This window comes from Mustela nivalis (genome assembly GCF_964662115.1).
Source record: "Mustela nivalis genome assembly, contig: HAP1_SCAFFOLD_1907, whole genome shotgun sequence".
NCBI classification, from domain to species: domain Eukaryota; kingdom Metazoa; phylum Chordata; class Mammalia; order Carnivora; family Mustelidae; genus Mustela; species Mustela nivalis.
The window spans coordinates 1-22,314 of record NW_028134757.1 but is presented as its reverse complement, the minus strand read 5'-3'; the positions used below and the strand labels follow the sequence as shown (position 1 = coordinate 22,314).

Sequence of the window (22,314 nt, the reverse complement as noted above, 5' to 3'; positions counted from 1 at the left end):
TACCTTCCTTCCAGGCACTGAGGCTATGTAATGAGAGTCTCTGTTTCCACTTTATGCTTCCAAAAGGTGACCAAGGCCAGGGTCAGGGAAGAGGGCACGGAGAAAGTAGGTGAGCTTTACTTTGAAGAAGCCCTATGATGTTCTGTGGCCACCATCTTCCTGGCCCCCAGCCCTGCCTTTTCTCTTCTGGGACTTGACATTATCTTCAAAGAAAAGCTGTATTTATCAGGAAGAGAAATCCTGTCTTTGGGATATGTATTGAAAATAAATCTAGGGCAGCTTTGTAATCATGTCTTTTATCACATAAAAACGCCTGAGAAAATAAAGCGGTCACCCACAGAGATGCAAAGAAAGCAAAGTTGGGAGCTTCAAATCCGAGGGCCCAAGCTCTGAGTTCCATGAGGGTGCTCTCATTCCTGCCTCTGCTCTGTCCTCTGTGTAAGCCACACCCCCCTCCCCATCATCCCTCTAATTAACCACCTTTTTTTTTTATTGATTTAAGTCGGGTTTCTGTCACTTGCAACCCAAGGAATCCTATTGCAGACATAATTTCTATGTATGTCATACCAACTAAAAGTGGCTTAACAACGGGTTTTATTATTAATTAAAAATGTTACGTTAATTTTTCTTATAATAAATCCAGAGGTAACTTCTTTTTTTTTTTTTTAATATTTTATTTATTTATTTATCAGAGAGAGAGACGGGGAGAGAGCGAGCACAGGCAGACAGAATGGCAGGCAGAGGCAGAGGGAGAAGCAGGCTCCCCGCTGAGCAAGGAGCCCGATGTGGGACTCGATCCCAGGACGCTGGGATCATGACCTGAGCCGAAGGCAGCTGCTTAACCAACTGAGCCACCCAGGCGTCCCCAGAGGTAACTTCTTACCAGTACCTCAAGTTGTCAAAGACCTAGGTTGGCTTCGGACTTGTAACACCTTTGTGATTGTGGACGATACTGGAACAAGTAGCTATAACTTGATAAAGTTAATAAATAAACTATCTTTTAGTTATACTTTAAGAATTCCTCCAAGTCCTTGAACATGTGGGTGATACAAGCATTAAACTGGAAAAAAATCTCTAAATCAAACTCAGTATATTTAACCCGTTTGTTATGTCCTGGTATAGGTACAAAGAATATTTTTGTCACCAAGGCAAACTGCTTCCGTCCGAAGCTTCATCTGGGCTGTGCTTTGTACACCCATAAGCTCCCAGCAGTTCACTGAACCAACTGCCTCGCCCTCCCAGATCCTGGGATGACCAAAGCACCCCATTGGTTTTTGCATGACAACTCTAGTTTTCCCAAAGGGCTGATGGACCCAAATGACTTTCTAAAATGTTTAAGTATGAAATTTTCAAACATTTGAAAAAGTAACTCATTTAATAAATCCCTGTAAACCCATCACTCAGATTCTAGGATTTTCAGAATCTTGCTGCTGGGCAAAACTCAACCCCAATTCAATACTTGGACTATGCACAATACTTTCGGAGATCTACCCAGGCTTTCCCTGGAAATAAAAGGGACGGGCTGAGTTCTGCATTGAAGGCACAAAACTGAATCTTAGGCAGTCGACAGCCCTCTATGTGTCTCAGCCTTTGAGTACCTTGGGGGTGGGTACCTAGAGTACCATGCATCTCTGTGGCATGCTTTATAGTGGGTTTGGGGTTTGTTTTTTTTTCAGTTTTAAACATTTTAATTTTTTATTGATTTATAATCGACATACAAGATAGTGATTTGATATTTTTAAACATTAGAAAATGCTCACCATAATAGGTCTAGTTACCATCCGTCCTCATACAAAATTACTACAATATATATTTTTTTTAATTTTTAAAGTAATCTCTACACCCAACGTGAGGCTCAAACTCATGAGATCAAGGGTTGCATGCTCTACTGACTGAGCCAGGCAGGCACTCCAAAGTTACCACAATAGTACTGACTATATTCTCTATGCTGTACATGACATCTCTCTTACTTATTTTGTAACCGGAAGTTTGTACTTCTTAATACCTTTCACCTGTTTGGCCCATCCCCCCCACTTTACTCCTCCCCATGCAGATCCCAATGCAGGCTGGATCTTACACCTTGAGATCATGACCTGAGCCAAAATCAAGCGTTGGATACCTAACCAACTGAGCCACCCCTGCACCCCTCTGCCCCCCCCTTTTTTTAATTTTTATTTATTTATTTGACCGACAGAGATCACAAGTAGGCAGAGAGGCAGGCAGAGAGAGAGAAGGGGAAGCAGGCTCCCTGCTGAGCAGAGAGCCTATGTGAGGCTCAGTCCCAGGACCCTGGGATCATGACCTGAGCCAAAGGCATAGGCTTTAACTCACTGAGCCACCCAGGCGCCCCATTTGCCCATTTTTAAATAGGGTTGTTAGCCTTCTTATTATTGAGTTGCAGAAGTTCTTTATATTTTTTGAATATCCCCACCTTGTCAAGCTTGTAAGTATCTTCTCCCATTCCGATATCCTTTTTGTTTTGTTAATGGTTTCCCTTGCGGTGCAGAAGGTTTTTAGTTTGAAGTAGTTCCGTCTGTTTATTTTTGCTTTTGTTGCCCTGGCCTGGGGAAGCTGATCCAAAAGTGACACAGCTCTCAAATGAAGTCATCCTTGCAGCTGTGGCAGGCAACCACCTGGTCACTGTTTCTACTGAGGGGCAAAGAGCCGAGACCACACACAAAGAATAGTGTGAAAACCCAGCCAAAAATGGGTTGGACGCGAGGGTGCAGCCCTTTAGGCTGGGACACACTCAGACAAAGTTGGCGGCCAGCTGCACTGAGCTGACCTCGAAGCTCCTACGGGGGAATTCAGAGCAAGAGCTTTTATCTGAGCAAGCACAGGGCCTGGCTGTAATCAGCAGGTCAGAAGAGAAACACACTGAAGTGCCAGGCACAAATCAGAAGAGGAACTGCTGCAAGATGCTGCCTAGACACATACACATACACACACTAAGTCCTTCTAGGAAAGCTGGGTTTTGCTCACTGTCCAAATCTCATGATGTGTGGGGGATTCAGATCCATCTGACTTCCTAACTCAGAGTCCATGCAGAGGTGGAAGGACTGGATTTTGGTCTGATTTTGGTCGATTTTGTTGAAAGAGAATTCCCCGGGTGGGAATACCCATCCCCCAAGGGAGCTGTCACTGAGCAGAAAAGCAGGGGAGGCCTGAAAGTGCTGGAGGCCAGGGTCTTGGAGCCCATCTTGGCTGCCAGTGCCATCCTTCCTTGCCCTATCCCGAGATGGGAGTCACATCACAGCCCACAGTTGTTCTGTGGCCTCGATGAAGTTGTCAAAAAAAGACCCAGGCCTTAAAATGGACTTCCAGAAGAACAACTCTGGAACCAAAACATTTATTTTTTTTTTATTTTTTAAATTTTTTATTTTGAGTAGGTTCTGTACCCAACATGGGCTTGAACTCATAATCCCAAGATCAAAAGTCAGGTGCTCTACCAGCTGAGCCAGCCAAGTGCCCTATGGAACCAAGAACTTTCCAAAGCAAATATACCACTACAAAAGACTGGTGGGACTCTAGGGTTTTTAGTGAGGAATATTGCTAGCTTCTAAGATGGCTTAAAAATACCTGTAGTGTGGCATATGCTGTGAGCCCAGAAGAGCCAATTCTAAAGTGGCCACATTTGAGTGGCTTCATGGCGGTGGACACATTTTGAGGACCAGGCACACAAAGAATGTCTTTAGGGATGTGGCTGTCCCTGGCTTGTGGACAGGATGCTGCAGAAAGAATTCCTGTGAGCCTGTAAGCAGGTCCTGGCCTCACGTCGTCTTAGCCTAAGCACTAGGGGTCCCCTGTATTCAGCTTTACCCAGTGATTGTTGCCCTCCTGGTGAGACCTCTGACAGACTAGAAAGGAGAATGAGACTGCTGTAACTGGGTTAGTAAATACAGAGTTGATTAATCTTAATAAAAATAATATTAATCTTAATAAAAATAATTCCCGATGATGGAAAGTGCACGTAGTAACATTAGATCTCCCCCCTTTTCCTTCTCATCATTAGTGAGTGTTCATGAGGTTAGGGGCAGGATGTAGAACTTCTTTCTGGCCCAGGGATGAAGCCTGTTTCACTGTTAACAGACCCATGAAGCCAAATGTGAAGCTAAGGGGGGCAAAGAGAGACTCTGGCTTTCCAAGTGTGGTCTCCAGGGTGGCCTCAGCAGCTTTCCCCTGGAAACTTGTAAGAAATGCACATTCTAGGGCCCCACCCAGACCTGCTGAATCAGCTGCGTTGGGCCAGCGTAGGGCTCTGCCATGCCGAGGACTAGGGTGGGCGCCCCCCCACACACAGGGCGCCAGCGGGGAGCGCAGGGGGTGGGAAGAGCGCGCAACCCCCTCCCTTCCGCCCACCGCAGGCTCGGGGAAGGATGGGGTCAGCTAGAGCTCAGCTGGGCGGAGCGGTGAGGGAGTAACCAACCCACCCAGACCGGAAAGCTGCCAGGCTCCGGGCGGACCCCGCCCCGCCGCCCCACCTTGGGCGGTCACTTCCAGGAACCCGGACTCGGGCTGTGCCAGCGCAGCGGCGGTCAGAGAGCACGGATGTTCCCAGAAATCATACCAATGGGGCATCGCTCCCTTCCCCCCATCAGCAGCCCGGGCCACCTTCCCAACGCCACCCCCGGTCCCCGCTCCTGGCCAAGCCTGGAACTGTCCCTGCCCAGAGCCAGGCTGGCCTCGTGGCAGCTCCCCGGTCACTGCCAGCTCTCTCCCTCCCCCTTCTACCTCCACTCCCTATAGAGTCAGACCAAGACTCCTTTAAGTCCAGTGACAGGAACGCCTCCCAAAACAGCTTAGGGAAGGGGCACCTGGCTGGCTCAGTGGGTAGAGCCTGGGACTCTTGGGGTCCTGACTTTGAGCCCTAGGTTGGGTGTTGAGCTAACTTAAAAAAAAAAAAAAAAAAAAGGTAAAATACTAGAACCAACAGCTTAAGCCAAAAGGCCTTTGTTGGCTCCCATCACAGGTAAGTCAGGGGAGGAGCTGGCCTGGCTGGAAGCTGGAAGGAGGATTCCAGCAAAGAATACCTTGAGCGCTGCCCGTGTCCCCCTTCTCTGGCCTCTTGCCTTTGGCTTTGTGTGGGAGAAACTGAAAGTCAGTTCTTTCTGCCGCCAGGCCTGAAATGGGTGGTCTGTGTAGAATGAAGGGCTCTCCAGGGCTCTCCCTTGAGTCTGGGGACCCTGAGTGTCTGCTTCCAGTCCTCCCAGGGTGGCTCACTCTGCCTTTGGTTTTCTAAAATACCCCTGTGTGTATAGGGTCAAGGCTCCTTGTTTGCTGAGCATGTTCACGCTGATCACTTTACTTGCAAGGAAAGTCTGGGCTCACACAGTCTCCCTGGGAGGTGGTGGCTTAATCCCAAGCCTCCCCGCCTGCCCTTGAGGGGGAACTCTCCAGGAAGGAGAGAGGTGAGGGGCACAGACACATGCCCCAGGTTCCAGCTTTGTGACCCCCCGGGGAGTGGCCTGGTTCTCTGACTCCAGGCCTGGACCAGATCCCAGGAGTGACTGCCAAGAGCCTGGGATGGAGTGTGTGGGGGAGTGTCAGAGTAGGCAGAGAATTGGAGTATTGTGCAGCAAAGCAGCATCTGGTTTGGGCTCAGAAGTTTCTGGCAAATAGAATTAAGTCACCCCTTCCCCTGAGTATTTGCAGCCCGTTGGGGCTGAAAAGCTGCCCAGGAAAAGTGATATGAACCTAGTCCATCCCTTGGGCTCAGGAAACTATGGCCCACCCGAGTGCCCAGGGCAGAGCCGACAGAGGTAGCTCCAGGAGCCTGACTCCAGAGCGCTGGGTGCACCACTGCGGTACTTGACAGTGCCTGAGGACTGAACAGCCGCCCTCTGGGCCCCTCAGCATCCCAGCCGTTGAGACTAAACACATCAAGACTGTGCTGTCCACTTCACAGGTGACACTCGGCAGCCGCCTTCCCGTTCCGCCAGCTGTAGGGTACAGCACATCCCAGCTCTGAGAGAGCTTCCGACACCAGAGTCCCAGAATCTTGGAGCCAGAGCTTCCTGGGACTGCCGAGTGGGGGCTCTGGATTCAACGGGACCACGTGAAAAACACGGAGAGTGAAGGAAGTCCTTGGGAGGGGGACTTCCTGCTGTCAAGGGACACTTTGGTCTACCCCCTCTGAAGCCTCCGGTGGGCTGAGGAAGCAGCGCTTCCATACCCTGGGCCTACTGGCTGGTGACAAGGAGGGGGAGATACTCTGAATTTGGAGGTTTCACGGCCAGGTTTCGTGAGCAGTGACCTCCACCCGACCACAGCCAGGCTGGAAAGATGACGCGATCCCATTTCTACATTTTTTTTTTTAAAAGATTTTATTTATTTATTTGACAGAGAGAAATCACAAGTAGATGGAGAGGCAGGCAGAGAGAGAGAGAGGGAAGCAGGCTCCCTGCTGAGCAGAGAGCCCGATGCAGGACTCGATCCCAGGACCCTGAGATCATGACCTGAGCCGAAGGCAGCGGCTTAACCCACTGAGCCACCCAGGCGCCCCCCATTTGTACGGATTTGAAGGAAATTTCTTTCTCCAGGTTTTCTGGTAGGCTGAGCACTGGACTCGTTTGGAAGAAATGCTTGGATAAGTCCTTCAGGGTGCCCATTGGATGAGGAGCAGACAGGAGCCCTGGGTCTCAGTAGTCTGCCTTCCCAGGAATCTGGGTGCTGGCCCCAGGACCTTTGTCTCTGAGCATGGAGATGGGTGTGAGCTGGTCTGTTCAAGGGATGGCTGAGCTCAGGTGCCCTGGCAGAGAAGGGGATTTGGAGCCAGGCAGGGAGGGAGCCCGCAGGGTGGGGGTGCCACTCTTGGAAAGGACAGTGACGCTGGCCCTATCAGCAGGGCATCTGGGGGCCAAAACATCTAATGGAGGCGAATGGAGGCAGGTTGTTTATGGTGGAATAAGCGATGACCCTTCTCCCCTTTTCCCACTGTGATAAAAGCAAGCATTTTGAGTTGACCACCTGCTGCTACGGGTTTCAACTACCGCTGACGGGAGAGCAGAAACTGTGCGACCAAAAAAAAAATAAAATAAAGAAACCGTGCGACCAGCATCTGGGATGCATCAGTCAGCAGAAAGTTGTATCTTCTTTGTTTCCTCCTTCCTTCCTCCTTCCTGATGGCGGGAATGCAGAGGGATTGTTTGAGGCTCAGGATAACCATGTGGGACCTTAATGTGAACCTGGCAAGGACTCTACATTGGAGCCATGTTAGTCTGGTGGGGCCAGCATGACAAATGAGCACAGACTGGGCAGCTGAAAACAGTAGTGTATTTTCTCACGGTCCAGGAAGCCAGTGGTCTGAAATCAAGGGGTCGGCAGGGTTGGTTCCTTCTGGAAACTGTTTCCTAGCTTCGGGTGGCTGTGGGCCACCCTTGGCTGGCGTGGCTCATAGGGACACCCTTGGGTCGAAGGCCTCCCCCTGCTACAGTTTGACCTCGTCTTGGTTACCTCCGCAAGGATCCTATTTCCAGAGGAGGTTACATTCTGAGCTCCTGGGGGGACATGAATTTTGTGGGGGACATGATTCAGTCCAGTACACAGCACAATAAGAGAGAAGGAAGATGGGGGCCCTGTGTGTGTGCCCCAGGCCAGCCCTGTGTGGCCCAGCCACAGACCTGAGCAGCAGCAGGAAATGAGTCTCTCTCCTGTTGGAGCTGCTGTGGCCTCAAGTGCTGGGAGATCTGAGGTCACATCTAATCTAGCCCCTGGGGACCCTTGTGCCACTCGCACACTTCTCTGTGGGGTGTTTGCAGGTGGGGCACTTAAAGGGAACCTGAGCTCTCTTTAGGGTTGGGCACAGAGTTGGGGGGCGGGGACCAGAGGGCCTGGTTGCTGGAGCCCAAGGAGAAGGATCCACTGATGTCCCTGGGCCGGCCTGTTTGCCCGGCAGCACTTCTGGCACTGAGCACTCTGGTGGAGGTCGGAGGAGCAGCCAGGGCATGGACCCATGCGGTGGTGTCCAGGGAAGGCTTGGCGTGGTGGTGGGCTTGGTGGTGTCCTGGCAGTAGGGAGCATCAGGAGGCAGGTGCCGCTCAAGGACCTGGCTGCCCTGGAGGTGGGGGAGCTCTGTGGTCCCTTAGCTGTCTCTGTTGTGCCCTCACCCACCCCAGTCCATATGGTCCCACACTGTTCTTTGACCTCCTCCATGCCTGGCACTGAGGGAGACAGAGGTTCCAGGACCCTGTCCTCAGCCCAGGCTCTCAGGGGCCCAGCAGGCCACAGTGTGTGCTCTGCCCATCCAGTCACACTGACCAGCTTACCTCGAGGTCAGCGGGCCTGCACAGCCTGTCCTCAGCACTCGGCCTAGAGCAGGTCCCAGTCGGACCTGGCAGTCGGACCCTGCCTGTCATGTCTGTCCTGTCTTGACCCAAGGTCAAGGCGTACCTAGAGGGGGTCCAGCAAAGAGCCACAGATCCCCATTTCTCTGGTGGCTGCAGGGCTAGGCTCAGGACAATCCGTTTTGGGGGAGCGTAACAGGGAGCGGAGGGGGAGGGTAGCCCAGCTGACTGCTGGAACCCAGGCTTACTTCGATGTGATCTGGACCTGGGCTTCCACGCACAGTGGGATTGGGCAATCACCACCCTGTCCAGTGCCTCGGTTTTCCCCTTCAGCCTGCCTGTGAGGATCCTTCCGTGGAAGAACAACCACAAGGCTGGGAAGTAGTCATTTTTGCTTCCAAGAACAGCTGGAGAAGGAGGTACAGAGGCAGGTCCTCCTCAGCCTTCTTCCTGGAGCTGGCCCAGAAGTGCCAATGGAGTGCCAGGGCCTGGGGGGGTGGCCGTCCCTCTGGGAAGGTGGGGGTTCTGGCTGGCCCACTACTGAATCCAGGGGTGGAGGAGCACTATGGCAGTGTGTCCCTGAAGCATACCTTGTGCTGGATCCCAAAGCACCTCGAATCTAAGCTGTACAGGTCTTTAGAAGGCCAGCTCTCAGCCCAGGCCAGCTGTGGCTACACAGTTTCCTAAGCAGACCTCTTGGCATGTCCACTAATAGCCCCAAACCCAGGACACAGGTCTGGGGAAGGAGCCAAGGCAGGGACAGACTTCCCTCCCTGACTCAACCCTCCACCCCACCATCTTGGCCTCAAGAACCCTCAGGACTCTAGTCTGTCGTCACATTTTCTGGAACCATCTGTGTCATGGAAATGTGTGTGTACCTGTCTGGAGGAAAGTAACAGGGGTTGTAGACAGCCAATGTTCTTGCACTTGGAAGGCTGGCTGGTTCTGGATCCTCTCATCAGGGGCTCCAAGGGCCAGGGGCGGAGTGGAAGCCAAGCTCTGGGAGGGGCTCTCTCCTGGGGGGCTGCTTGGCTCCCAGGCCTCCACAGCTCCCACTCACTCACTCCGGGAATCTGGGAGAGCAGCAGGCACCAGCCGGAAGAGCCCATTCATTTTCTCTGCTTACTTAGCCCTCACATGTCCTTATAGGGTAGAGGCTGCCGATAATGCAGGCTGCAGAGGCTAGGCTGCTGGGAGGAACAGACTGGTGAAGAACTGCCCCCCCTTAGGGGGGCTCCCCGTTGAGGTGGCCCCACTGCCCTGAGTGGCGAGTATCCATATTTCCAGGCACCCCCTCGACTCACATATTTTGTAATATCCTCCTTCGTGTCCTAAAATGAAATTTCCAGATAATATAACCTACTTACCCCCATGATTTTAAAATAATCATTATAATGCCCTAATTGTAATAAAAGGAAAAATCAAAGGAAAGCCACTTATTTAAAAAAAATAATCTGTTTCCATACGTAAGGACTTGGGGGAAGCTACACAAGGAGACATTGAAAGAAATCCAAAGCTCGTGGCCTGAAGGCGGCCACTGCCACGCGACCGGCCCATGTGTGCAACTTGGTTTCACTGCTGGGGTGGCCATCTTTGATGTGGATTTGCAAAATGAAGAGCAGTTCTTCACCAAGAACAGGAACAGCTCTTGGTAAAGTTCTGCACTGGATCAAGGCCTTATCCCTGCCACACACTGCAGGATGTCTGGTGTGGCAGGTTCCCTAATCATTGTAAACCGAAAATGCCCCCCACCCCCCACACACAATGTGTGACAGGCCTCCCTCCCTTGGTGCAGTTAGGCCCCTGCTCTGAAACCCCCTGCTCTAGGCCATGGGAGTGGACAGCATAGGAATATGAATCGACCAAGTCCAGCCCCAGGAACTAGGATCTAGTGTGGCAAGAACATAGCTCCTCTTGAAGTGCTCTTTGGGTATCAGATGGCCCAAATTTAAGCCTAAGTGACTTGCTTTTTGCTTACACACAAGACGAGAACTTGTTGCTTGTGGAATTTCAAAGTCTGGAAGGAGAGGCACAGCTGGATTCAGGGATCACCCAATGTCCCTTGGAGCCGCCTCTCTGCTTGGCGCCTCTCTGGGTGGGCGCCATATTCAGGCCACATCAGAAGTGGAAGAGAGAGTGGTTCCCAAGTATGGAACAGACCTGGCTGGGGTTGCTTGGGATTGGCCTGACGTGAGTCATGGCTTCTTCTCTGACCCAGTCACCGTGGCTTGTGGACGGAGGGTGCTGACTCAGCATCTGGGCTGAGCCCTAACCTCAAGGAGAAATGAAGATACAGGCATCCGTTACCAGAAGGAATGCAAAGCGTGGTTGGGCTGCGCAGCTTCTGGAAGTTCTCTAGAGGATGGGCAGTAAATGAGGGAAAGGTCTTCTCTGCTCTTCTCTAATGTGGTATCAAAGTAGGAGCTAAATCCGGTCATTGACAGATGGGATTTCCACAGTTTGGTTTGGGCCCCCTGGCTTCCTCTCCAGTGTAGGGCTTTTCCATATTCCTCATTAGTATCAGCTCGACCACCTAGAGCAGGACTCTTTTGAAGCAGAGGCTTGAGACTGTGAAGGGACCAAGCACAGATGACATGTCCCCCATTGGGCCTGGATTAGACCTTTACAGACTCTAAGCACTAAAAAGATTATGGTGCTTCCACTTACCCCCTTCCTTGCCCTCATTAGAAATAAAAACATCTCTAAGCCACAAAATAAATGGAAGGAAGCCTAACAATTTATTAATTTTTTCCGTAGAGACTATTTCATCTACATGTTGATCAAATTACTTTAAGACAAATGGAATGATTTTGTCCAGGACCTCTGCTATGTTGGCTCGCATGTGGTGGGAAATCTGGTGCTGCTGTCCCTCCCTGACCTGAGAGTCCCCTTGCTGTCCCCTGGCTGCTGGCTGAGGTGTTAGAGCCTGACTGCGGTTCCCGAGAACCCTTGAGAGAGAAGAGGCTGGGGTACCCATGTTCAGGCCGCTGCGGGGTCGATCTGAGCCCGGGAAAAGCCAAGGCTGGGACCGCCCCAAATGGCAGCTACTCACAGGCTCTGTAAAGAGAGACCCAAAGGGATCCTGGGGACCACTGCAGGACAGCACTCCTACTTTCTGCCACTTGGTCCATTGGTTTGGTTTCTAAGGACCTTTCTGTTGGGGAGTACATTCTGTCTCTAGGTATGTTCACACTCTCCCACTAACAAGGTCCTGCATTACCCCTGGAGACATCCATTGCCTCGTGGAGGGGTGGGGGTGGAGGCGGGGTTTTGCTGATGGCTGGGCTGTTGGGAGGGGTCCTCACTATCCTGGTATCCACACCACATTGAAGTGGCAAGGGGACACCGGCCTTTCGGAGGCAGCTTGGTATAGACCAGTGTTTCTCAGTGTGGTCCCAGGTCTGTTGGTGTCACAGTCATCTGAGTCTGAGCCAAACTTGCTGGATTGTGAGTTGGAGTCCAGAGCTGCTGAATCACTGCCATAATAACTAAAATACAAGCGGAAGCCAAAGCAACAAAAAAAAGAGACAGAATTTGTAGTCACATGTATCTGTGTTTGAGTTCTAGTCTCTTAACTTACGAGGTACCCCGATCCCCTCTAAGCCCCATTTCCTGTGGATAGTAATGTATTTACCTCACAGTAGAATTGTGAGGTAACAAATGGCGATGTGAATGAAGTGAGTACTAAGTTTAGCCCCTGGCACACAGGAGCAAAACACAGGTTTTCCGTGATCAGTCCATCTGCCTGTCCACCCATCCATCTAATACTTACGGAGTGCCTGCAGCGAACCAGGAACAGCTCTAGGCACCAAGCATACATCAATCATCAAAAACTAGCCCCTTGCCCTCATGGAGCTTACATGCTAATCATGTGTAAGGCCACGGAGAAAAATTAGAATCACCAGACTCCCCAAGCTAAAGCAATTATAATTAAAGAAGTATTCAATCGGAAACCAGTGGGCATTATTTATCAAACACGGTGACAGGGACTTTGGGAGATATTTGGATGTTTGCCATTAAGGAGCTTATTTATAGACTGGCTGGGAAACAAGCATCCTACAAACACAGGAAACCACCAGTGAACAGCAAATGTTGTTCTCGCTAACCTTGTGGTGGGCATGCCTGAGAACTGCTTGGAGGAGAGACTGATTAGTGAGGCTGGCAGTGAGTGTAAAGGAATAACCCCTCCCCCCTCTCCCCAGGGCTCTAATCCAAGAACGGAGGAAGGAATTTGTTTAGGGACCCATCACCAACCCTTATTTTGGACAGGCTAATTTATACCCACCATAAGCCGATAGCCTTTGATGCTTGTAAACCTCTCAAATCTTTAGAACATGAATCAGGGCTTCTGAGAGATCATGGCACAAGAGTCAGAGGCTGCTCATACCAGGTCATGGGAATATGACTTGATGGGAAACTCTTTATCTCTGTCCCCACTCTATGTAATGCCCAAGATCTTTGAAGGTAATTATCTCCTGGATGCAATTTTATTATCAACAAATAACCCACTGATTTGGAAAACATTGAGAGCATGCACCAAAGGAGCTGCCCAGAAGCCAGCAAGCAGATGGGAAGTGTCTATCAACAGGGGGCTGTGTGGTAGAGCCTCTTGGCATTAGACACTACTACTTTTGGATGACCTCCAGAGAGCCAACAGACACATGAAAAGATGCTCAACATCACTCAACATCAGGGAAATACAAATCAAAACTACAATGAGATGTCACCTCCCACTTACTGGAATGGCTAAAATGAACAACACAGGAACCAACAGATGTTGGTGAGGATGCAATGAAGGGGGAAACCAACCCTCTTGCACAGTTGGTGGGAATGAAAACTGGGCAGCCACTGTGGAAAACAGTATGGAAGGTCCTCAAAATGTTAAAAGTAGAACTTCTCTAGGACCTAGCAATTGCACTACTAGGTATTTGACCAAAAAAATAAAAATATTAATTCAAAGGGATATATGCACCCTGATGTTTACAGTGCATTATCTATAATAGCCACATAATGGAAATAGCTCAAGTGTCCATCAGTTGATGAATGGACAAAGAAGATGTGGTATATATGTACAATGGACTATCACTCAGCCATAAAATGAATGAAATCTTGCCATTTGCAATGACTCGGATGGAACTGGAGGGTATTATGCTAAATGAAGTCAGTCAGAGAAAGACAATTATCATATGATCTCATTCATATGTGGAATTTAAGAAACAAAACAAATGAACAAAGGGAGAAAAAAGATAGAGAGAAGCAAATTGAGAAACAGACTCTTAATTATAGGGAACAATCTGATGGTTACCAGAAGGGAGTTTGGTGGGGAAAAGGGGGGAAATAGGTAATGGGGATTAAGGATGATCTTGTGATGATCACCAGGTGTTATATGCAAACGTTGAATCACTATATTGTACCCCTAAAACTAATATTACACTGTATGTTAAGTGGCATTTAAATAAAAACTTAAAAAAGAAAAAAAGGAAAATACTGCTTTTGCTGACAATCCTTTTCTGAAAAGGTGCAGTGGCTTGAGTATGGAGGAGGGCACAAACCAGGACCAGACTCTGGATATAGGATAGGCAAAGAAATGGCTGTTTGCCATTTGTCTGTTGCCCCTTTGGATCAAATAAGGCCAGAAAATTAATAGGCCAGACCAACTTCACGGAAGTGAACTGGAGACGTGGTGGTACAGATGGCTCCTGATGTTGAACAGGTCACGTCACTGTTATGAGTGTCCTTGTGTGTAAAATGAAGGGTTATGCCATACTGTTCTGATTCAACCAAATTTAGTTAAGGCCTCCTTAAGTGCAAAGCTCTTTAATACAGAAGATCTCAAGATAACAGCATCTTCCCCTAGGGTGGTTGGGAGGAATGAGTCCGTCAATACTTGCGGTTCTCAGCAGTGTCTGGTGCGTAGTAAGGATGTCCTAATTAGCCATTATCATTTAATGCCTGTAACAACCTTGAGGTGAATGTCATTTTTTCTGTACAAATAAGAAACCACTAAGGGACAAGATCAGGATATGAACCAGCCTGAGGCCCAAGTCCACATTCTTCCCATTAATGCAGTTTGGCTTGGAAGGGCCCTTATGTCTTTTAATTTTAACAAAGCAGAGGATAGAAAACAAGTTTGAACTTTAGAAATAATCATGCTCAGTACCTTCTAAGAGATTTTCTGTGGAAAGTAGAAGTGCTGTCTCATTTATGATGAGAATAAGGCGGTTGGGGAATGGTTTGGGACAAACACAAAAGCTGCTTTGCCCAGGCTCATTTCTCCTCATCTCCTCACAGTGATAGATTCGGAGACAAATCTTCCCTACACACACAAAGAAAAGCCCGGGTTTTCCAAGAATAAAACAATTGAAAAAACAGTCCCTAGCAGGAACGTTTAATCATTGCAGGAGAGGAATGGGAAGAGACATTTATAGAGGCCTAGAGAAGGCAGCTCCAAGACAGATGAATTAATCACCAATCACTCCAGTGAATTAATCCCCTCTTATATACTCATGGATTCTATCCCAATTGTTCTGCTAGTGCTCAGTTGTGGCTCTTAACCATTCTCAATACAGGCAGTTGATGAATATATGATCACGCTCTGTGTGCTAAGGTGTATTATGAAGGTAAGCAAGACAAATGAGGGGGAAAACAAGTCAACAGGCAATAAATGATGGTGTGGTAAGGACAACAGAGGGCAACACTGGAAACTGGGGAAGCAGAAGGAAGAAACTAGTCCTGCTCTGGCGAGGGAAATTGGGGTGGATTTCTTGAGGCAAGTCTCTATAAATCAAGACCTAAAGAACTAGTTAGTAGATTAACCGGACCTAGAGGGAGAGGTGGGAGTGAAGAGAGAAGGGTATTTCAGGACGAGGGACTGATATGTGCAAAAGCGAGGAGGTGACAAAAAGCCTGGATCGCGGGAGAAATTGGACATGGTTCTGAGCATGAGGTGGGAGGAGTCAGGTGAGGAGAGGCTGGAGAGGTGGGTCGCAACTAAAGCCTCGCACAGTTTTGTACACCAACTAAAGAATTTGGGCATTATGCAACAAAACTACTGAGAAATTTTAAGCAGGAGATGAGTATGACTTGCACTGTAGAAAGATCAATTTGGAGAATGGATTAGAGTGAACTAGGTCTAGAGGCTGATGGAGAGTTAAGGGCTTGAACCAGGGGTAGTGACCAGTGGGGAGGAGGGTAAATGAACAGGAGAGATACTTGATACTTAAACATTTGAACTACCAGATGGAGGGGTTGTCATTAGCTCCAAGCAGAGAAGGCTGGGTGTGCTCTGGATATTCCGTTTCTAGTGCCTGTGAGGCTCCTGAATGGGGACGCCCAGTGAGTGGCTGGATGTGCATGTCCGGAGCTCAGGTGAAAGGGAAGGGAGGAATGTGGACGGGGGAGCCATCTGCACAAAGACAGTGGATGAAGGTGTGTGATAGATGGGGTTGCTTAGAGAGTGGACCACCTGAGAAGACCAAAGACCCAATTCTGAGAGGGCTGGAAGCTCAAAAGCAATCAGAGGATGTGGGACCTGCCAAAGAGCCCAAGAATCCCTGCACAAAGAAATGTTTAAATTAAATTTTTTTTTCAATTTATATTAAACGAAGAGACCAGTCAGAGACAGAAGGAAAAGACTTGCTATTGATGCCAGAGAGAGGATGCCAGCCTCAGTAGTCATTTAACTGCAGAGGGGTAGGAGAAAGACTGGATTCTAGTATTAAGCCCAGTCCCAGAAATCGATTTCCTTTCATTTGGTTTCCTCGCTGTGCATCCCACCTGCCTTCAAGTCTGAAAGCATAGCACAACATCACCTGGGAGTAACTGCTGCCACATTCCCTTCTGTTCTTCCGGCAAATGTGCCAATCCTCGCTCCTACCTGGTCTTCACATGGGACTTTATTTCACCCTGCTCCTTTCCACCTTAGATTGCTTTGCTCCTTGGTTATCTCTCAGTGCTACGCCTATCTAGGAAATCTTCCAGAGTAACGAAAGTCATCAGGAAAACAGTCTCATCATAGCCTGATCCAAGTGGCCATTTTACTTTATAGCTTACATTTTTTTTTGGAGCTATAACTTCAATATTTAAGACCAAGTTACAAAGTTACTAAGACCAGTATAAACAAATTGTACTGTTTACCAGTAACCAGTGCTGACTTCTCCCTGAAGTTCAGTCTATTAGTATGGAAGGAATTTAATGACTTTGGCCAGAGGCCAGTGAATGTACCACCTCTCCCAGACTACTAAATTTTGGACAGTGACATCATTGAGAGACTTCTGTTTTATAAACATTTCATATATTAAGGGAAATGTTAAGAGATAACTCTGAAATGCAAGCAATGTTAAGAGCTTGAACAGGAAGGACATAGCTAATGACAGGCTAGGAAATGAGATAATCTCTTTTATAGAATCATTTGATATTGAGGAAACAGGAATTTACAAAGGAGGGGATACAATGAAATTAACCAATGAATGGTGCCATCCTTTGGGATTAGTAACCTTTAGACCTGGACCAAGCAACAAAGCTGTGGTGGATGTTGTAGTAGGGTGGATCTATCTGGGCACTGGTTTCCTCTAACGAGCTTTTCCCCCACAGACTCAGAAGGCTATATCCTAAATTAAAAAGTAGAAGGATCAAGGTCAGAATAAAGAACCATTCATGTATAAATGCTGGAAATAACCTACTTTTATTTTACATGATTTAAGTCCAAAACAAAAAACCCCACCAAAGCCCCCAAATCTAGCTCTTATTGCTATGTCCTAGGGTACCAGAGGTCCCCTTTCATATGCCAAGAACATGGGAAGGGGTAGTTGTCAGAATAATGACCTTGTCTGCTTATTTCAAGAGCCCAACATCTAAAGCCTGATAATATAGAAATCAAAATTGTACTTGTCAAAACTCATCAAATTGTATAGAGTTCAAATTTTTGCATTATTGTATTTAAATTATACCTTAAATAGCACACGGCAAAAGAGGGTAGGAAAAGAGAGGATAAAAAGAACACATTATTAAATCCTGTGGCTAAATGATTTTGTGTCTGTTGTCGTCCTCAACAGGGTCAAAGGCAGGAAACAACAGGCAAAGCCTATTCTTAAATAATGCTTCTGAGCTGCCTAAACAGACATTTCCCTTGGACCACTAAAGGGACTTCTTCAGTAAATGACAGTACCCTATGCCCTCAATCTGATTTTAAAAAACTGGAGAGAATTCTTGGGAGTGAAGAATAAGGGTTGATTTTTTTCTTATTTTTTTCCATTATTTTTCAAATAATCTATGAACTAGTTTAACTTTTTCAATATGAAAATCATGCATACTCATCCCAGCAATTAAGGATTTAGCTCTCCGGGTTTAGGCATTTCATGGTGGTGGTGGGGGGGAGGGTATTAGGTCTACTTATTTAAAACTGAGGCTGAAAAACAAATTAAAAAGTCCTTGTCCATCTGGAGATTTTAATATATTTATTTGAAAACCAAGTTCTGTGAAAGAGCACACTAAACAGTCATATATCTTCTCTTCACCAAAGACTTGGAGACAAGGTTCTTCGAGTCAGCGCAAAGGCAATGGTACATGCAGTGAGTAGCAGGTCTCAGCATGGATTTCTTCACAAGCATCTCCAATACAGGCCTGGACAATCATCTTCAGATGAGCAATGAGATCCTAAGGAAGTGGGAAGGGGGAAAAACTAGGGTTATCCTTTGTTTAAAAGAAAATTTTTTACCACGAGCTGTCGATGTCTAAAACTAGCCCCTAACTCTGCCTACGCAGTCCTAACACACCAGTGTTTGGTAAGATGGACTATGGTTTTTACACTCCTACTAGACTGAATATTTTATCCTTTTGAAAATAGTAGGAATCTAATTTCTGGGACGCCTGGTTGACTCAGTTGGTAGAGCATGTGACTCAATCTCAGGGTTGTGAGTTGGAATCCCCATTGGGTTTAGAGTTTATTTAAAAAAAATCTAATTTCTAATTAAAAACTTCTAAGCCATCTTGAGGTTAACTGCCTTGAAAGACTTAATCAGGGGGTTTTCAGTAATGTATGGTCAAAGGCTTGAGGGGGCTAATGTGAGTCTGTTCAGTTCCACACAGAGACTGAGTGCTTATGGTATCAATACCACCATGCGCTGCTTGGGTAAAGCTTGGGAAACCATCAAAGGCCCAAAGATAATTTTCAAAGCAATTTTACATAGACAGAAAGTTAGTATAAATCTCCCCCTCTCAATCAAAGGTCCAAACACTTTTGGGGGCTTGAATATATTTTCCTACTAATGGCAGGGTTTCTGCCTTAATATTTATCTGAGATTTCTGTAAAAGCTTTCATTAATTGCTAGTCAGTGTGTAACGCTCATGGTCTCATGGTGCTAGATTTACAGCCTGGCATTTAAGTAGAAGAAAAGGATACATTCTTATTGTCTGACAATAAATATGTACTAGAGTGAGAAAACATTGATTAATAGTTTATATGCATCTTCAAATATGTGATGACAATTTCATAACATTATTCTAATTTTTTGCATCTAAAGACCTACTTCAACACTGTTAGAACATTGGCATAATTTTTTTCAACTGGGTGAAGCTCTGTTATATGTTCTAAACTGACTCCGAAATACTTTTAAGCACCATGTCTTACCACATTAGATGTGTGATATAGCTTCAATGAGTAAATGAATATTAAGGCTTTTAGTCCCAAAAGTATCACCAAAGGAAAGGGAAAGAGAGAGATGGATCAGTGATCCATGGACCAGTGCTGGCCATGAACTCTAACTGATCTATAACAAGGGGCTCACATCAAAGTGTAAATCAACTCTATCATGAGCAAACTGTCATTCAGTTGACTTTCTTGGGAGTAAGGGGTAAGCAAGGATTTTTCAATGAAAGAAGTATCGAGCAGATTGACATTTTAGAGCAAGCTCCCTACTCTCTCACGGACCTATGAGAACAGTTTTTAACTGCTCTGAATAGTACTGGTCAAACACTAGAGGGTAGAGAGTCAAAGGAGAAAGAAAAAGGAACTGGAGGTTATGTATGCTGAAGAAGTCAAAAAGAGGGGAAATTCTAACACCATTTAGGTAAATAGAGATTAAGCACAAAAGGAATGGAAAAAGTGACACGATGTCTCTGCCGAAAACATTTAAGATGTACTGACCAACAGAATTCCTTTGATAAACAATTTTATTTCGCACATACCTCTGGTCCTTAATCATCGATATACTCAAATGGTTCTGGAGGTTCTGGCTCTTGTTCTTCTTCCTCGATTTTTGGGCCATGGGCTGCCACTGGTTCAACCAGTTCCTCCGTGTCTTCACTGGTGTCCTTCAGGATGATGATGCCACCAATGGAAAGCTGTACACACAGAGCAAAGGGTGAAGCAGCACAAACCCCATTCATATTCTCAGACGGCTCCAGAGTGTAGCACACATATTTGTTAAATGGTACCTTAAGACTACTCAGATGATTTGGGAGTAAAGACCTGGCATAGAACTACATTTCCCCAGGCAGCAGCCAGGAAATGCGGGTGTGTGCGCCTGTGTGAAGCTACACCCGTGACAAACTGTTGGGCTGCAAGAAGCGGCTACTAAGACCTTCCTCTTCCATTCCTCCAGTTAGTCTGAGGACTAAATGAGGAAGGCAACAATCGATGTCCACGACAAAGGACAGAGAAACTTCTCATCTACAGGGAATAGTTATAAACTTAACCCAGTGGCAGAACATCACTGTTCCTAACTAAAGACTGGTATTTCCTGCACTGCCTTGACCTGATTGGAGAGAAAGTTTACTTATTTACTTTTATCAATACAGCATCCTAATGTCTTGCTTGCTGTTCGACACATGGTCCTGGACCAGCAGCATCACTATCACCTGGGAGTTTGTCAGAAACACAGAAGACATAGCCCGACCTAAATCTATAGAACTGCACTTAAGAGCCACGGGTGTATGTATGCATACTAAAGTTTGAGAAGCACACTACTCTAACAGATACTTTATTACTCGTGAGAAAACTATCATTTTGGACAAAAAAGACAATCTACAAGTGAAAAGCCAATTTCTCTCCAGTGAGTTCAGAATGACAGAGTGAACAACATAAATATGACAGATATTTCACTTGAACCTACAAATCCTTTATGATACCAGGATGTAGTAGATGGGAAACAAAAAAGAACTCAGTGTAGAATCAATTTTATTAGCCCTCTCCCAAATGTAGCAGAAGTAAATTCACACACCAAACTATTCACCCACCTCTGTGTGTTAATCTTATTCTATTTGCTTGGCTGTGTCAAAGGAAATGGGAAGCTGCTGTCTGTAATTAGATCAGTCAACAGTGGCAGGGCCCATTGGGAAAAACATTATTTCTACCAAAGCAAATTACTGGAAAGGAAAAGAAGCCCAAGCTCATCAGTCAGATGATTCACATATATACAAATAGCTCTGCAGTTCAACCTAATCTGATTTTTACTCACTGGAGCTCTGCCCTGTCCTGCTATAAAACTGGTGTCTTCGTGAGTATCTGTACTATCTCCCTTGTCTTGACACGCATATTCATACACTTTATTTTCTAACTCCTTCCCCTAAAAAGTCTGCTTTCCTTGAAGAGAGCCATTTTATGAATGGACCCTGCCTTTACTACCAATATGCACCTAAGAAAAATCAGAGTACAAGGCCATTGTCCTAATCTTCTACGGTCTGAAAGTTTACCTTCTAAAGGACCAAATAAAGATGAATCATCTTTATTCAAGAAAATAACTATGTTCACAAAAAGGATTTCCTGTATTTGGGAAACAGACAGTTCCAGGTTATAACTGTACTATTTCATGCTCAATTGGAATGAAATCATCCAACTCAAATCCTGCAGTATAAACAACATAAGGAAAAAGCCTTATAGCAACGTGGTTTAGTTTACTTTATTTTTAAAAAAGTAATCTCTACAACCAATGTGGGGCTTAAAACTACAACCCCAAGATCAAGAGTTACATGATCTGTCCAAGTCAGCCAGGTGCTCATGACCTTTTTACCACTGTAAAACCACTGTTGTCTCCAGCAACAATTTTTTTCTTTTCTTTTTTTTTAAGATTTTATTTATTTAGGGCGCCTGGGTGGCTCAGTGGGTTAAGCCGCTGCCTTCGGCTCAGGTCATGATCTCAGGGTCCTGGGATCGAGTCCCACATCGGGCTCTCTGCTCAGCAGGGAGCCTGCTTCCCTCTCTCTCTATCTCTCTCTGCCTGCCTCTCCATCTACTTGTGATTTCTCTCTGTCAAATAAATAAATAAAATCTTTAAAAAAAAAAAAAAAGATTTTATTTATTTATTTGACGCAGAGAGAGCGTGCACGCACAAGCAGGGGGAGCTGCAGGCAGAGGGGAAGCCCAATGTGGGGCTCGATCCTAGGACCCCGGGATCATGACCTGAGCCGAGGGCAGACACTTAAATGATGAGCCATCCAGGTGCCCCAACCATTTTTCTTTTAAAGCATATTTTGTCTGATGTTAGTACAGCTGCTCCAGCTCTCTTTTTGTTACTTGTCGGCATGGGATATCTCCCTATCCTTTTGCTTTTAATCTACTTCAATCTTTGAATCTAAAGTATGTGTATGTTTTAAGATCTTATTTTTTTTTTTTTAAGATTTTATTTTTATTTATTTGACAGAGAGAGATCACAAGTAGGCAGAGAGGCAGGCAGAGAGAGAGAGAGGAGGAAGCAGGCTCCCTGCTGAGCAGAGAGCCCGATGCAGGACTCGATCCCAGGACCCTGAGATCATGACCTGAGCTGAAGGCAGCGGCTTAACCCACTGAGCCACCCAGGCGCCCCAAGATCTTATTTTTTTAAGCAATTTCTACACCCAAGGGTCGGGTTCCAACGTATAACCCCGAGATCAGGAGTTGCATGCTCTGCTGACTGAGCCAGCTAGGTATTCCATAAAGCATGTCTTTAGTAGAGAGCACATAGTCAGATCATTTCTTTTTTATCTGTGCCTTTTAATAGGTGTGGTTAGTCCACTTACATCTGTGATCAGGGCCCCTGGCTGGCTCAGTTTATTGATA

The 22,314-nt window shown here is 46.7% G+C and overlaps 1 long non-coding RNA gene across 1 annotated transcript; it reads right to left on the bottom strand.

Moving 5' to 3' along the window:
• Nucleotides 1-17,720: 17,720 nt before the first annotated feature.
• On the bottom strand, nt 17,721-20,002 carry LOC309858141. The gene is made up of 2 exons (XR_014308060.1): nt 19,467-20,002; nt 17,721-17,936 (listed from the first exon to the last, which is right to left on the bottom strand). It is a non-coding gene; the product is annotated as an uncharacterized lncRNA (long non-coding RNA).
• Between the last annotated feature and the right edge of the window lie 2,312 nt (nt 20,003-22,314).